Genomic DNA, 10000 nt, shown 5'->3' on the forward strand with positions numbered 1-10000 from the left:
GGTACTGTTTCTTTTCCCCATTTACAGGAACATGCTGAAAAAAACACTGCTCATTTTACGGGAACATTTTTGCGACTGAACTATCAGTTTTTTTTACTGTAAAATCGAAAAAAAATGTTATTACATTGTACATAAAAAACAAATAATTTTTAAGAAAAAATATAAAAATGATTGGTGAAATTTACTGTGTTTTTACAGCATTTTACTGTACATGAAAAAAAAGTACCACTGTTTTTTGACCATAAAATGCTGGCAACTGAGATGCCAGTAATTTTACTGTAATGTAATGTGTTGCTATTCACAATAGTACACGGTTTTTATGGTAAAATCCGGTATTAAAGTTGCCAGAATTTTACTGTTGAATTCAGTTTTATATTTACAGTAAAAATACACTGTCAATTTTAAAGTAAAATTCTATCAACTGAGCTGTCAGTTTTGTACCGTGAAAAACAGTGGTACTGTTTTTTCCCCATTTACAGTAACATACTGAAAAAAAACCTGTAAATTTTACGGTAAAATTTTTGCGACTGACCTGTCAGTTTTTTACTGTAAAAAAAATGGTGGTACTGTTTTGCTATTCACAATAGTACACGGTAAAATCTACAGTTGTCGTTTTTACGGTAAAATCCGGTATTTAAGTTGCCAGAATTTTACTGTAAAAATGCAGTTTTATATTTAGAGTAAAAAAAACACTGTAAAATTCTATCAACTGAGCTGCCAGTTTTGTTCCGTGAAAAACAGTGGTGCTGTTTTTTTCCTTGTACAGTAACATGCTGAAAAAAACACTGTACATTTTATGGTAAAATTTTTGCGACTGACATGTCAGTTTTTTACTGTAAAATCTACAAAATGTTTTACATTTTACATTTGTTTACATAAAAAAACCAAATTATTTCTATGAAATTTTATAAAAATTATTTGTGAAATATACTGTGTTTTTACAGCATTTTACTGTACATTGAAAAACAGTACCACTGTTTTTGACCATAAAATGCTGGCAACTAAACAGCCAGTTTTTTACTGTAAAAAAAACGGTGATACTGTTTTGCTATTCACAATAGTACACAGTAAAATCTACAGTTGTCGTTTTTACGGTAAAATCTGGCAGCTAAGTTGCCAGAATTTTACTGTAAAAATGCAGTTTTATATTTACAGTGAATTTTACGGTAAAATTCTATCAACTGAGCTGCTAGTGTTGTACCGTGAATTTTTTTTTTTACAGTAACACGCTGAAAAAAAACACTGTACATTTTATGGTAAAATTTTCGCAACTGACCTGTCAGTTTTTTTACTGTAAAATCTACAAAAAAATGTACATTGTACATAAAAAAAATATATTTTTTAAGAAATTTTATAAAAATTATTTGTAAAATGTACTGTGTTTTTACAGCATTTTACTGTACATGAAAAAACAGTACCACCGTTTGTTTTTTTTACCATAAAATGCTGGCAATTGAGCTGCCAGTGTTTTACCGTTTTGCTATTCACAATAGTACACTGTAAGATCTACAGTTGTCGTTTTTACGGTAAAATCCGGTATTTAAGTTGCCAGAATTTTACTGTAAAAATGCAGTTTTATATTTACAGTAAAAAAACACTGTGAAATTCTATCAACTGAGCTGCCAGTTTTGTACCATGAAAAACAGTGGTGCTGTTTTTTTCATTTACAGTAACATGCTGAAAAAAACACTATACATTTTACGGTAAAATTTTTGCTACTGACCTGTCCGTTTTTTACTGTAAAATCTACAATTTTGTTTACATTGTACATAAAAAAACAAATAATTTTTATTAAATTTTATTTTAAAATTTTTTGAAATTTACTGTGTTTTTACAGCATTTTACTGTACATGAAAAAACAGAACCAGTTTTTTGACCATAAAATGCTGGCAACTGAGATGCCAGTTTTTCTACTGTAAAAAAACAGTGGTACTGTTTTGCTACTCACAATAATACACTGTAAAATCTACAGTTGTCATTTTTACGGTAAAATCCAGTATTTAAGTTGCCAGAATTTGACTGTAAAAATGCAGTTTTATATTTACAGTAAAAAAAACACTGTAAAATTCTATCAACTGAGCTGCCAATTTTGTACCGTGAAAAACAGTGGTACTGTTTTTTTCCATTTTACAGTAACATGCTGAAAAAAACACATTTTATGGTAAAATTTTTGCGACTGACCTGTCAGTTTTTTACTGTAAAATCTACACATTTTTTTACATCTTAGATTTGTTTACATAAAAAAACAAATCATTGTTATGACATTTTATAAAAATGATTTGTGAAATTTACTGTGTTTTTTTTTACAGCATTTGTATGAAAACAGTACCACTTTTTTTTTACCATAAAATGCTGACAACTAAGCTGCCTGTTTTTTACTGTAAAAAAACAGTGGTACTGTTTTGCTATTCACAATAGTACATGGTCAAATCTACAGTTGTTTTTTTACGGTAAAATCTGGTATTTAAGTTGCCAGAATTTTACTGCAAAAATGCAGTTTTATATTTACAGTAAAAAAAAAACACTAAAATTCTATCAACTGAGCTGCCAGTTTTGTTCCGTGAAAAACAGTGTTACTGTTTTTTTGCCATTTACAGTAACATGCTGAAAAAAACACTGTAAATTTTGCGGTAAAATTTTTGCGACTGACCCGTCAGTTTTTTACTGTAAAATCTACACATTTTTTTAACATTGTACATAAAAAACAAATCATTTTTATGACATTTTATAAAAATTATTTGTGAAATTTACTGTGTTTTTACAGCATTTTACTGTACATGAAAAAACAGTACACCTGTTTTTTGACCATAAAATGCTGGCAACTGAGCTGCCAGTTTTTTACTGTAAAAAAAGGTGGTACTGTTTTACTATTCACAATAGTACATGGTAAAATCTACAGTTGTCGTTTTTATGGTAAAATCCGATATTTAAGTTGCTAGAATTTTACTGTAAAAATGCAGTGTGATATTTACAATTAATTTTACGGTAAAATTCTATCAACTGAGCTGCCAGTTGTGTACCGTGAAAAACAGTGGTACTGTTTTTTTCCATTTAACAGTAACATGCTGAAAAAAACACTGTAAATTTTACGGTAAAATTTTTGCGACTGACATGTCATTTTTTTACTGTAAAAAACGGTGGTACTGTTTTGCTATTCACAATAGCACACGGTCAAATCTACAGTTGTCGTTTTTACGGTAAAATCTGGTATTTAAGTTGCCAGAATTTAACTGTAAAAATGCAGTTTTATATTTACAGTAAAAAAACCACTGTAAAATTCTATCAACTGAGCTGCCAGTTTTGTACCGTGAAAAACAGTGGTACTGTTTTTTTCCATTTAATGCTGAAAAAAGGATTTGTGAAATTTACTGTGTTTTTACAGCATTTTACTGTACATGAAAAAACAGTACCACGTTTTTTTTTTACCACAAAATGCTGGCAACTGAGCTGCCAGTTTTTTTACTGTAAAAAAAATGGTGGTACTGTTTTGCTATTCACAATAGTACACGGTAAAATCTATAGTTGTCGTTTTTACGGTAAAATCCGGTATTTAAGTTGCCAGAATTTTACTGTAAAAATGCAGTTTTATATTTACAGTAAAAATGCACTGTAAATTTTACGGTAAAATTCTATCAACTGAGCTGCCAGTTTTGTACAGTTTTGTAGCACAGTGCCTCTCCAACTTTTTTCCACCAAGTACCACCATAATGACCAACATTAAAATACAGTAGCGTAGTAGGCCCAAGTATTCATCAAAAAACGAAGCAAAGGCTAAAAAAGTAAATGCGACATTTTTGTCCACTGCAACATTACACACAGTTTGAACAGTAACACTGTGTTTGAATATTTAATTAAGTGGTTTACAGCCCGCGTACTAGGGCTGTGAATCTTTCCGCACCACACGGTTCGATTTGATTCGATTCGATTTTTGGGGGTAACGATTACATCCTCACGAGGAATGTGAAATATATATTATCTGTGGTGAAAGTAACCGAAATAAATGTTATTTGTTATGTAAATACTTTTTTTTTTTTTATTCTCATATATTAAAACACAGTGTTACTGTTCAAATCGATCCTCGATTCAAAATCCATACTTTTTTTTAATAACATTGGGTGCCAGTTTGATGAGGAACAACATTCCTCCATAAAATAGATAAATAAGCTTTGATACATTTCTATATTACTTGCAGGGAACTGGTTTTGTTTAATAAAAGGCTTACCAAATATTTGGATAAAGTCAAATACAAATAAGGCAACGAGAGAAGTATCTAACACTTCTCTTTTCTAAAGAAAATATGCACAGCCGATATGATCATCTACATCAGTGGTCCCCAACCACCGGGCCGCGGCCCGGTACCGGTCCGTGGACCGATTGGTATATTGTATATTGATATATAATGTATATATTGTGTTGTGTAGCGTAGTAGGCCCAAGTATTCATCAAAAACGAGGCAAAGGCTGAAAAAGTAAATGTAAAAAAAAAATTTCACTGCAACATTACACACAGTTTGAACAGTAACACTGTGTTTGAATATTTAATTAATTGTGTATATTGTATATTGATATATAATGTATATATTGTGTTTTTTATGTTGATTTAATTAAAAAAAAATATATATATATATTAAATAATTTTTATTTTTTTTATTTCTTGTGCGGCCGCGGCCCGGTACCGGTCCGTGGACCGATTGGTACCGGTACCGGTCCGTGGACCGATTGGTACCGGGCCGCGGCCGCACAAGAAATAAAAAAAAAAAATTTTTTTTATTTAATTAAATCAACATAAAAAACACAATATATACATGATATATCAATATACATCAATACAGTCTGCAGGGATACAGTCCGTAAGCACACATGATTGTATTTATTTATGACAAAAACAAATTAAAAAATATATATATAACCCCCCCGGTCCGTGGGACAAATTTTCAAGCATTGACCGGTCCGCAAGTACAAAAAGGTTGGGGACCACTGATCTACATCATGGGTGTCAAACTCATTTTAGCTCAATTATAATCAAATTATATTTGATTATAATTGATTATGTTTCATTTCCATATAATAAAACACGGTGTTACTGTTAAAGCTGTGTAATTCTACAGTGGCCAAAAATATTTAAAAAAAACTAGTTGCTTTTAATGAATACTTGGGCCTACTACGCTACTGTATGTTGACGTTGGTTATTATGGTGGTACTTGGTGAATAATGTTTGACAACCAGTGCACTATAGTATTCGGAACTTGCCTCTTACAAGGACTAATACGTGGCAAAATCCTCGTCCCATCCTGAACACATTTTTTTTTCAGCTCCTTTTAATCTCTTTACCAGCTGACCAGTATGATCACTGAGACAGTGCTACTATTTTTGCACAGCATTATTGCACCTGACGTACACTGGCTGTAAATATGTGTGAATATACTAAACGTACAGTACTACTTATTTTATGTATTTTTGACACAGTAAAGCACATCCACGGCTACCCTCCCTTCACTGTTTGTCTGTAAAATTGTTATAAGTGCGCCTCTGCATAACATGGTGTCATTTTGAAGAAAAGAAAGAAATATAGATCAACTCACAACAAAATAACAACTCTATTATCATTGTTTTATTTGCAGCAATCTGCCTGAAATGTTGAAAAAAATAAATCTTTATTTAAATTATTGCATTTTTTTTTTTTTTTTTTAAGTTGAACCATTTGATACTGAAAAATACACTTAAGTAAACTCAATAAATATAATGAATTAAAATTGATCGGCAATATTAACTCTAGTATATAAAATATTCTAACCTACAAAACAAAAATGAATGAAACAATGCGTGCATTTTTTTAAATAAAAAAATGAGGAAGTCAGGATTAATTGCGACAATGAGCACGTTTTGTAGTAGTTTGGAAACACGATGCTGCATGATACTGATAAAGTACGTTCCCCGGGGTTCTGACGTTGATTTGACCATTGAATTTTGGTCATTTCCCAACCAATATTCTACTACACAAGTACAACATTGAAACTACATGCTTTTTGACGACGTTTAACCAATGTTGAGGTCTGACGTTGATTTGACCATTGAATTTTGGTCATTTTCCAACCAATATTCTACTACACAAATACAACATTCTTTTTGACGACATTTAATCAATGTTGGGTTCTGACGCTGATTTGACCATTGAATTTTGGTAATTTCCCAACCAATATTGTACAACACTGATACAACATTGAAACAACATGCTTTTTGACAACGTTTAATCAATGTCGGGTTCTGACGTTGATTAACCATTAAATTTTGGTAATTTTCCAACCAATATTCTACAACACAAATACGACGTGTTTTTTGACGACGTTTAATCAATGTTGGATTCTGACGTTGATTTGACCATTGAATTTTGGTCATTTCCCAACCAATATTCTACTACACAAATACAACATTCTTTTTGACGACGTTTAATCAATGTCGGGTTCTGATGATGATTTGACCATTGAAATTTGGTCATTTCCCAACCAATATTCAACTAAACAAATACAACATTGAAACGTGTTTACGACGTTTAACCAATGTCGGGTTCTGACGTTGATTTCATCATTGAATTTTGGTCATTTCCCAACCAATATTCTACTAAACAAATACAACGTTGAAACTACATGCTTTTTGACGACGTTTAATCAATGTCAGGTCCTGACGTTGATTGGACCGTTGAATTTTGGTCATTTCCCAACCAATATTCTACTACACAAATACAACATTCTTTTTGACAACGTTTAATCAATGTCGGGTTCTGATGATGATTTGACCATTGAAATTTGGTCATTTCCCAACCAATATTCTACTAAACAAATACAACATTGAAACTACATGCTTTTTGACGACGTTTAATCAATGTCAGGTTCTGACGCTGATTGGACCGTTGAATTTTGGTCATTTCCCAACCAATATTCTACTACACAAACATAACGTTGAAACAACATGCTTTTTGACGACGTTTGATAAATGTTGGGTTCTGACGTTGATTTGACCGTTGAAATTTGGTCATTTCCCAACCAATATTCAACTAAACAAATAGAACATTGAAACGACATGCTTTTTGACGACGTTTAACCACTGTCGGGTTCTGAAGTTGATTTGACCGTTGAATTTTGGTCATTTCCCAACCAATTTTTTTTACAACACTGATACAACGTTGAAACAACATGCTTTTTGACGACGTTTATTCAATTTGTCAGGTTGTGACTTTAATTTGACCATTGAAATTTGGTCATTTCCCAACCAACACTGTGGATCCAACGTTGGACATCAACGTTGTCTCAATGTACAAATACAACTATTTTCCAACGTTGTTTCAAAGTCAGTTTTAAAAGACATGTATGCATAATCAACGTTGTATCAATAGTTTATGTAGTTTGTGAGATGCTCTGCAATAACCTTAATACCAGGGGTTTCAAGACCACTTCAATGATGCGTTATAATTCTAAAAATTTACTGTAAGTTTAGTCGACTAAAATGAATGAATCGATCTAGATGACTAAAATATGACTAAAACTAAGACTACGTTTACACTGCAGGCCAAAGTGGCCCAAATCCGATTTTTTTTAAATCAGATTTCTTTCATCTGACTGTTTACACTGCAAGTAAAATGGGATTTTTATCAGACTGAAGTGTAAACATTGTAGCCTAGACCAGTGTTTTTCAACCTTTTTTGAGCCAAGGCACATTTTGTTCATAAAATAAAATACAAAGGCACACCACCGGCAGAAAAGGTTAGAAAATGAAACTCCACCAGGTTGTCATGCCTTATTTTGAGTTTGTTGTTGTTTCCTGTGTATAGTGCTTTAGTTTCTGTCTTGCGCTGTTAATTTGGTGACCCTTCCTGTTTTGTTGGTGTTCTCCTGTAGCAGCGTCACGCCTTCCTTTGAGTTCCAATGCCCGCACCTGCTTTGTTTTGGCAATCAAGACTATTTAAGTTGTGCGTACTCTATCCTTCTTTGTGGGGACACTGTTGATTGTCACGTCATGTCATGTGCGGACGTACTTTGTGGACGCCGTCTCCGCTCCACACGCTGTAAGTTTTTGCTGTCGTCCAGCATTCTGTTTTTGTTTACTTTATAGCCAGTTCAGTTTTACTTTTGTTTTGCATAGCCATCCCTATGCTTCAGTGCCTTTTGTTCATTTTTGGTTTAAGCATTACATACCTTTTACATACCAAAAAAGGTTGAAAAAGACTGCACTAGACCAGGGGTCGGCAACCCAAAATCTTGAAAGAGCCATATTGGACCAAAAATACAAAAACAAATCTGTCTGGAGCCGCAAAAAATTAAAAGCCATATTACATACAGATAGTGTGTCATGAGATATAAATTGAAATAAGCTGACTTAAAGTAAACTAAATTACCTCAAATATACCTACAAATGAGGCATGATGATGCAATATGTATATATAGCTAGCCTAAATAGCATGTTAGCATCGATTAGCTTGCAGTCATGCAGTGACCAAATATGTCTGATTAGCACTCCACACAAGTCAATAACATCAACAAAACTCACCTTTGTGCATTCATGCACAACATTTAAAGTTTGGTGGACAAAATGAGACAAAAAAAGAAGTGGCATAAAACACGTCCTAGAAAGTTATACATGTAAACAAACTGAGGTGAGTTCAACGACCGCCAAAATTAGTAGGACAAAACGGTGCTCGCCAAATACTCGAATCAGTGAAGCATGTTTAATACAAACAGTGTGCTTTATAACAATTAGGGAGGTTTGTGTCATGTTTGTCCTCCTACAGAAACCATATTAAAACAAAAAATATATTTTTTCCCCTCATCTTTTTCCATTTTTCATACATTTATGAAAAAGCTCCAGAGAGCCACTAGGGCGGCGCTAAAGAGCAGCATGCGGCTCTAGAGCCGCGGGTTGCCGACCCCTGCACTAGACAATGGCACATTATTATAATTATTGATTTGCAAAAAACATTTTTTGGCCCAATTAGGTGAAGTTGCATAATTTCCCACGGCACACCAGACAATATCTCACGGCACACTAGTGTGCCGCGGCACAGTGGTTGAAAAACACTGGCCTAAACGTCAAAAGTCAAAGTCAAAACAAAGGATGTTGCGTTAAATGATCCTTTCCCGGTCAGATTCCAAACGGATTTGGACTACCTCCTGATTTGTAACTCTTCCACTCAGTCCCTATTGTGCAAAACCAACTTTTGTTTGGCCTATTAGTACCAACACTTTTAAATCCAACCACGGAGGCACAGTGGCGATATTTATAAAATAATCTTGCCTTCTTCCAAACGAGCCGTTTGGGATTCGAGACTTTAGTGACGAATTTTGTCTTGTCAGCGGATATCTCCACATATGATAGAGGTTTACCTAAAGAGCTTTGCGAGAGTCCGCCATTGTACTCAATAAGATATTTATTTTTCACTATCTTCTTGTTGTGGGGCAGACTGGCTCGTACATGCACATGCATCCTCCGTGGTTGCCATTTCTAATACAAAGTAGTGTATATTTCTCACTTATAGCTGTCATATGGAAGCGCTAAAAACTACAACACAGCTGACGGGGAGAGGACGTGGTCAAAGTGGAGGCACGTAAATAAGACCGCCCATAAAAACGGCGCATCGTGAAGAGACGGTCAGAAAGCGGCTTAAAGACAATCTGTAAAACATCATCTATGCAACATTTTGACCAAAGAACCACCATTATATGTTATGTAGACCACAAGGAAGTGTTTTAAATGTGGAGAAAAAAACTAAATATGACCCCTTTAACATGCACTATATTGCCAAAAGTATTTGGCCACCTATCCAAATGATCAGAATCAGGTGTATAAAATCAAGCACTTAGACATGGAGACTGTTTCTACAAACATTTGTGAAAGAATGGGCCGCTCTCAGTGATTTCCAGCGTGGAACTGTCATAGGATGCCACCTGTGCAACAAATCCAGTCGTGAAAGTTCCTCGCTCCTAAATATTCCAAAGTGAACTGTCTGCTTT

The 10000-nt window shown here is 33.7% G+C and overlaps 1 protein-coding gene across 1 annotated transcript in view; it reads left to right on the top strand.

Moving 5' to 3' along the window:
• Nucleotides 1-10000, top strand: part of LOC133664300 (homeobox protein Mohawk-like) — a 37761-nt gene that overhangs the window by 1431 nt on the left and 26330 nt on the right. The window lies entirely within an intron of this gene.

Source organism: Entelurus aequoreus, linkage group LG14, assembly GCF_033978785.1.
Source record: "Entelurus aequoreus isolate RoL-2023_Sb linkage group LG14, RoL_Eaeq_v1.1, whole genome shotgun sequence".
Taxonomy (NCBI): domain Eukaryota; kingdom Metazoa; phylum Chordata; class Actinopteri; order Syngnathiformes; family Syngnathidae; genus Entelurus; species Entelurus aequoreus.